This window comes from Pongo abelii, chromosome 10, assembly GCF_028885655.2.
Source record: "Pongo abelii isolate AG06213 chromosome 10, NHGRI_mPonAbe1-v2.0_pri, whole genome shotgun sequence".
NCBI lineage: Eukaryota > Metazoa > Chordata > Mammalia > Primates > Hominidae > Pongo > Pongo abelii.
The window spans coordinates 103,604,028-103,611,237 of record NC_071995.2 but is presented as its reverse complement, the minus strand read 5'-3'; the positions used below and the strand labels follow the sequence as shown (position 1 = coordinate 103,611,237).

Here is a 7,210-nt window from a genome sequence, read left to right as displayed (position 1 = left end):
CCTGGTCTTCCCGAAGTGTTGAGGTTACAGGCATGAGCCACCAATCCTGGCATTATGGTATTAGCTGTGTAATTTTTAAAATAACAGTCTTCGGACCAACACCTTTCTTTTGTTTACTGGAGTATCCCTGGGGTGTGTCTCATTCCCTGAATCATACACAGTAGATGCTCAATAAATAGTTTTGTAAATAAAATAAATGAGCTCTCGGATTTACATGCAGACTTTGGATCAGTTTGATCTAGGTTTAAAAGCAAGTATGGGGAAACTTGAAAAGCCTGGCACCCCAGCCAACTCCTCAGCGCCCCGTGCGCTTGGCGCCTACACCTGCCTGGCACAGGGAGGGTGCTATGGGGCAACCCTAAACCTCACCCCCTCCGGCGGTGGTCCCTGCCCTTCTCGGCTCCTGCACCGCCCACACTATGCGCTGCTGGGCCGAAAGACACGTGCTTAGGTTTTAACCCCAGTCTGCAAGAAACATGACCTCAGCCAAAAAGAGGCCGCTGGTCTGAGAAGAGAAATCATGAGTCATGGATTCGGGGGTTCGGACCTTGGAGCAGGCGGTGAAGTGGGCGTGCGTGGGCTGGTGGGGAAGAGGGATGCCGAAGGAGGCCACAGCCCTTCTCTCCTGGGCAGGCTCCCCAGAAAACTGCCCCCTTGCCGTCGTCCAGCGCCCCCGTTCCCGACAGCTGTCTGCCAGGGCGCGGCCGGGGTCCGGGCGGGGCGGCGCTGTCGCTCCGGGTCGCCGCCCCGCGGGCCACATCACCAACGCCCGGGCTTCCCCGGCGGCGGCGCTGCTGCGCTTGCGCGGGGCTGCCGCGCGGGGGCGGGGCGGCGGGGAGTCAGGGGGCCGCGGGCGCCGGCGGCCGGGCTGTCAGCTCCGGGCCGCTGCCGCGCGAGGAGGCGCAGGAGCAGGAAGGAGCCGTGAGCTGGGAGCCGCTGTCCTCCCCGCCACCACCGGTGCCGGGCACCAGGTGAATGCCTCTTCCATCCCCCGCCCCGGGAGTCTCGGTCCGGTCTGAGGAGACGGGGACCCTTCTCACACCGGCCGCTGCAGCCGCCGCGCTCCGGAACAGGTGACCATGGAGGGGAAGTCTCGGCTTCGGCCGCGGCGCCGCGTTCGGGCGCATCCCAGGTGCGGGAGGGAGGTGGGGCCGAGAGGCCTGGGCTCGGGACCCGGCGGCAGGGGCGCGGGGAGCGGTGGGAGCGATCCCGCCCGAGCAGCCGTGCCCCCTGCGGACGCCTCTCCGGGCCGCCGGGCAGCGCCCGACCCCAGGCCCCCGCGCCTGCCCCACCTCGGGCTGAGGGAAGCTGTTCCGCGGCCACCGCGGACAAGCGGTCCCGGGCGCCCAAGGCAGGGGCAGGCGGCGGGTGGTGGCTGAGTGATGGCTGAAGGTGAGCTGGGATGGAGATGCTGCGAGGCTGGCTCTGGCACACCCCAGATGCCTGTTCAGGGCTCCGCGAGTGCCCCGTCACCCTGTTCTTTCATTCTTCTCTTTATATACACGGAGCATATCTCAATTTTAAAAGCCCAAATGCTCATTTATAGAGAGAGATGACACATATCTATGTGTTACAGATATACATTGATATGTATATTACATATATATGTCATCTTTTTTTGTAGTGGACAATTTTTAAATTGAGATATACATCACATGCCATAAAACTCATTCTTCTAAAGTGTGGCTTTTAATATATTCACAAAGTTTTCCAAATATGACCACTATCCGGATCATCATCCCCAAAAGAAACTCCGTCTCTCTTAGTAATCACTCCTCATTTCCCCTTGACCCCACCCCACTAGCCACCACTAATCTACTTTCTGTTTATATGGGTTTGCCTATTGTGGAAATCTCATATAAATGGAAGCGTACAATATGTGGCTGTTTGTGTCTGGCGTCTTTCACATACCGTAATGTTTTCAAGTTTCACTCATGTTGTAGAATGTATCAGTGCTTTACTTTTTATAGCATAGTAATATTGTTGTATCAGTGTACCACATTTGTTTATTCATCAGTTGATGGACATTTGGGTTGTTTCCAGTTTTTGGCCATTGTGTGTAATGCTGCTATGCACATTTGTGTACACGTTTTTGTGGACATATGTTTTCGGTGCTCTTGGGTATATACCTAGGAGGGCAATTGCTCCGTGTTTCACTTTTTGAGGAACTGCCAAGCAAAGCAGCTGTACCATTTTACATTCCCACTAAGCAGTGTATGAGGGTTCCGATTTCTTCACATCTTCCCCAAGGCTTGTTACTTTTTTACTGGTTATTTTTTATTATATCCATCCTAGTGAGTGTGGAATGGTATCTCTTTGTGGTTTTGATTGGCATTTCTCTAATGATTGAGGATGCTGAGCATCTTTTCATGTGCTTATTGGCCATTCATATATTTTCTTTGGAGAAAATGTTCATATCTTTTACCCATATTTTAGTTGGGCTGCTTGGCTTTTTATTTTTATTTATTTATTTATCTGGAGAGTGACTCTCAGTCTGTCACCTAGGCTGGAGTGCAGTGGCGCGATCTTGGCTCACTGCAACCTCCACCTCCGGGGTTCAAGTGATTCTCCTGCCTCAGCCTCCCAAGTAGCTGGGACTACAGGCACACACTACCATGCCCGGCTAATTTTTGTGTTTTTAGTAGAGACATGGTTTCACCATGTTGGCCAGGTTGGTCTCCAACTCCTGAATTCAAGTGATCTGCCCACCTCGGCTTCCCAAAGTGCTGGGATTACAGGCATAAGCCACCATGGCCAGTCTGGGTTGCTTAGCTTTTTATTGACTTTTATTGTTCATTTATGGAAAAAAAATGTCTATTAATAGGTTTGGATACTGGCACTGACTTGAAAAAATCCAACCAATCTGATACCGAAAAACTTAATGCTTATTCTTGGGTAAAGGTTGAATAAGTGCCACTTCATTCTTTAAGAATACCCTACCTGTTCATTCTTGGACATCTTACTGCCCCTTTACATTTACTGTCCTGGTATTTTGAGCAAAGCTACAGAAGGCATATTCCTGACTGGAGTCAAGAGAGACCACCCTTAATTGGTATTTTCATATATTCTATGCTCAACTTGAAAATCCCAGTTATCACTTTAATTACAAATAATTTATATTGGTGGCCAGCTGAACAAACTAACAATAAATGGCAAGCACAAATTACTCAAAATTTTATATGTTTAACTTCTCAGTAAAGTGGAGAATCTTGTTTTCTTAAGTTTGTGCAGTGTAGTTTTTATTACAATTATGTTCATGTGTGGGTGGTAAATAAATATTTTTGATGGCACTAAAGTTAAGAGCCGCTTACAGCTAAATTAGTGCTGCTGTGCTTATTTCATGGTTAATTTCTGAGTGCACACAAATTCAGCATCACGTCTTTCATGGCAAAAAAAACACCTAAAAAGACCTGATGTTACCTCCCAGGAGTTCAAACTCAATTTTCCACTGATCTAATATGATTGTTGTTAAAGAAAAAGATTATTCGATGATACTTGTTAAAGTGTGGTAAAGAAGTCTATTCAGGACCACTGTAATAAGTAAAGGGACCATGGAATGGGATTTTGCAGTGTGGGAGGAAGACTAGGCTCAATTCTGAATACGGCATGGGCAAATGGGAATTTATAGCCAAGGAGCAGTGTCATGGTCAGTGGACAGAAAAGTACTGAGAGGAAACATCGGGGGTAATGGATATTCAGACCAAACCAACCTAACAGGATTCTTGCTGAAGACAGGCCAGAGTGATCAGACACCACCTGGGGGACAGTGGAAGCTGAGGAACCTAATCAGGTTGTGAGGGTAATCAGGTAGCGAGGGTAATCAGAAAGCGAGGGCCGGCTGGGTGCAGTGGTTCATGCTTGTAATCCCAGCACTTTGGGAGGCCGAAGCGGGCAGATCACCTGAGGTTGGGAGTTCGAGACCAGACTGGCCAACATGGTGAAACCCTGTCTCTACTGAAAATACAAAAATTAGCCTGGTGTGGTGGCGGGCGCCTGTAATCCCAGCTCCTCAGAAGGCTGAGGCAGGAGAATAGCTTGAACCCAGGAGGCGGTAGAGGTTGCAGTGAGCCGAGATCACGCCACTGCACTCCAGCCTGGGTGACAGAGCAAAACTTCATCTTAACTCAAAAAAAAAAAAACAAAAAAAAAAACAAAAAAAAAAAAACCGAGGGCCAAGAGTCAGGGGCTGTTGCTAAACTGACTTAGCAAGGTTCTTTGATAAAACTACATTTTACAAGGAAGTGCACAGATGGGCCTAGAAGGTGCAGGGGCCTGAGTAAAATTTTGTCAAGAAAAGAATCTTTGTCATTGTTTAAAAGTATACTTCCCAATTTCCAAAACTTTATAGAAAATACAAGTAAAGGTTTCCAAATGGAAATAATAGATAAGCAAGTGATAAAATGCATGTGAAGCATAGCCTAACTCTGCTCTTCAACCTATACATTACAAAATGATGGCTATATGAATTAACCCTTTTATGCCACTGCCTTTATTTAGAAGAATGAGGCTGGTAATTTTGGGTTTATAACCCAAAATGTGTTTTTACTTTGTTTTAACTAATGAAATTATTATCAAACGTATTGAAAATATAAAGTATCCAACCTAATATTGATTGTTACCAACTTACCCAATGGATGTACAAATATCCTGCAGCTACAGATGTTTTCTCTGCCCGCTGGAGTTTTTAGTGGCCCTTGTTGGGAAGGACTGAAAGTAGAGGGCAGTGTCAATTGGGAATCGCTATGGAGATATCCCTGAGAAGTGATGGTCACAGCTGACCTGTCTCCTTTATGGTAGACGAGGGTAGGGACCCCTTTTCTTCTCTCTGAACGTACTGTAGTTAGATTTATTTAGCTTAAAAATAACAAATACAGAAATATTTAGATGGAAATGACTAGAACTGTCAGTTATTCTATTTTAATGTGAATGGATTTAATCAGATTGCTTTCTTCTTGGTTAGCTACACTAAGGAAGTGGGAGTTTTGACTTGAGGAGGGATAGTAGATGTAAATATTATGAGATCGTGGAACATTTTGGAATATTGGGCAAAGTTTGCCCTACTTCTAAAAGTGAGGATGTTAAAAAATGGAAAGCTTTAGATAGCATGAGGGATCTGAAAGATGAGAAAAGAAAAGCAAGAATGAAACAATTTGGAAGGAAAGGTTGTAGGATATAGACAGATTCGACTTATTTAGACATTTTTGCCCAAGAAAAATGTCTAAATAGGAAAAGTGGAAACCTTTTCCTTCATTTGATCCCTCTTTCCTTTTGCCCCACCTTGCTCCTCCATGCTAACTGTTCTCCTAGGACCCAGAAATCAGACTGGGATTACTGTTGTTCATGTTGAAGCTTTCAAGTGTGCTAGTTACACCCCTTCTCTCTCCATATTCTAGTCAAATTGCGATCAGACTCAAGCCAGATAAGGATTTAAATACTATTAAAATAATAGTGTAATTTTCATTTCTGGTAAAGCTGGATTGGAGAACTGAGCTTAGACCCATGCTTACTGTTCTTTCTTAATTTACCTACCCAGATGAAACTGTTGCATCAGGAAATGGAAAGGAAAGTCCTGTCCTAAGGAGCTTATCTTGTAGCAGTTAGAATGGAAAGGAAAACTTTCTCTCCTTGAGGGCACAGCAAGTCCAAGAGAGCCAGTGAGAGCTCACGGGTGGAGCCTGTCTGAAAAGTTGACCTTTATACCTATCCTAGCAATTAGATAAGTCACTTTCCTGTGGGAGGAATTAGTGATGGGGGTGGAGAGAAAGAGAAGTGTTCCTTTAATCTTGTTTTCTCCTACTTAGAGGAGTGAAAGTTCTGTTGTCATTGCAGAGAGAAGTAAACAGCCATCCTCTCATAGTTAAGTATGTTATGGGAAATAAATAGTGTTTTGTAGGCTAGCCTAGGAACTAATTCATCATTTATAAAAATGAACTGACTATATATTTTCCTTGGAAATAACTAAATCTCTTAGGAACTTTTGAGTGATTATTTTATTGTGTAGTTCAATATATAGATTATTCAAGTCTATTTCCTTGTTTTACCAGTACTGGTTAAATATTTATGGAATGTCTAATACATGACAGGCACTGGGCTAGGCTTTGGGATTCAGTGGTGAACAAGAATGGGTCCTTGCTCTAGGAGTTACAACCTAGAAAAACAATTAGTACAAGTACCATTACAATAAAGCATAATAAGCATTGGTTAAGTGTAGAGTGCTTTGGAACCACAGAAGAAAGGGAACTTATCTATGAGGGCCAGGGACATGATGTTTAAGAGCTGAGATCTTAAGTTGAATAGGAAGTAGCTAGGTAAAAGGGAAGAGTGAGGTTAAGCAAAAGTGTTTTGAGCAAAAAGAACATGTGGAAAGGCCAAGAGGTGTGAGAATGTGGTACACTAAAGTGACATTTTTTTCTTTAACTGCAGGCACCTACTAGTAGATTGTGAAAGCAAATTAGTGAGTTGTAATCCACATGTTTTTTAAAAGAAATACAATAGAAAATAAGGGTGTGCCACTCATAGATACTTACTGGATTGTAGGGGTAAGTAGGGGTGTTTATGCAGGATTTAGTTAACCTTATTAAAGAAGTTGGATTTATCTTAGAGGAAATGACAAACTATTGAAAAGTTCTAATCGGGGCCTGATTAGAGATCTTTAGAAAAAGGTCTCTTTGGGTACCTGGTCTTTCTTAACTCGGATGTGAACTTCAAATTCATGGGCCCAGCGTTACAGGTATTCCAAAACCTGGTTCCAATCTATTTCTTGTAAAAAATCTTCCCACTATTTTTGTTATTGGAATCTCCCAGTTCATAAAGATTCATTTGCCTAAGTACCTTTGCACCAAGACCAAAAGGTCTGTGAGAACAGATTTCACTTCTGTCCTTTAACGTTGAATCTCTGGCAACTAGTATAGTGCCTGGCTCACAATAGAGACTAAACAAATCTTCTTTGATAGAGTCTAAATACCTTTAATATTAGGAACATTATGCAGTAGTAGACATGACGTTGCTGTTTCTAGTAATGTCTGCTTTGGGACAAAGAAAAAGTTTTCATTCAAATTTTTTTTGTCAGTTGAAATCATGTTAATGATAGAATTGCATACATTTATTAAAAAGATAATTTAACAGAGGGCATTCTTACATTGAAACAGTAGTAGAGATAATAAAAAGAACAATAAACATTGTGGTTTTGATGTTTTTCCCAGGGAGTACA

General features: G+C 44.0%; 1 protein-coding gene across 7 annotated transcripts in view; it reads left to right on the top strand.

Moving 5' to 3' along the window:
- Positions 1–818: 818 nt before the first annotated feature.
- SLC41A2 (solute carrier family 41 member 2) overlaps positions 819–7,210 on the top strand; it is a 154,838-nt gene continuing 148,446 nt past the window's right edge. For 3 of the 7 annotated variants that reach the window (XM_054528177.2, XM_054528178.1, XM_063712240.1), the window contains exon 1: positions 819–1,073. The gene's annotated coding sequence lies outside the window, so the exon portion shown is untranslated. The remainder of the gene's footprint in view (positions 1,074–7,210) is intronic. The other 4 variants (XM_063712241.1, XM_063712242.1, XM_024257548.3 and 1 more) reach the window with 3 other exon arrangements.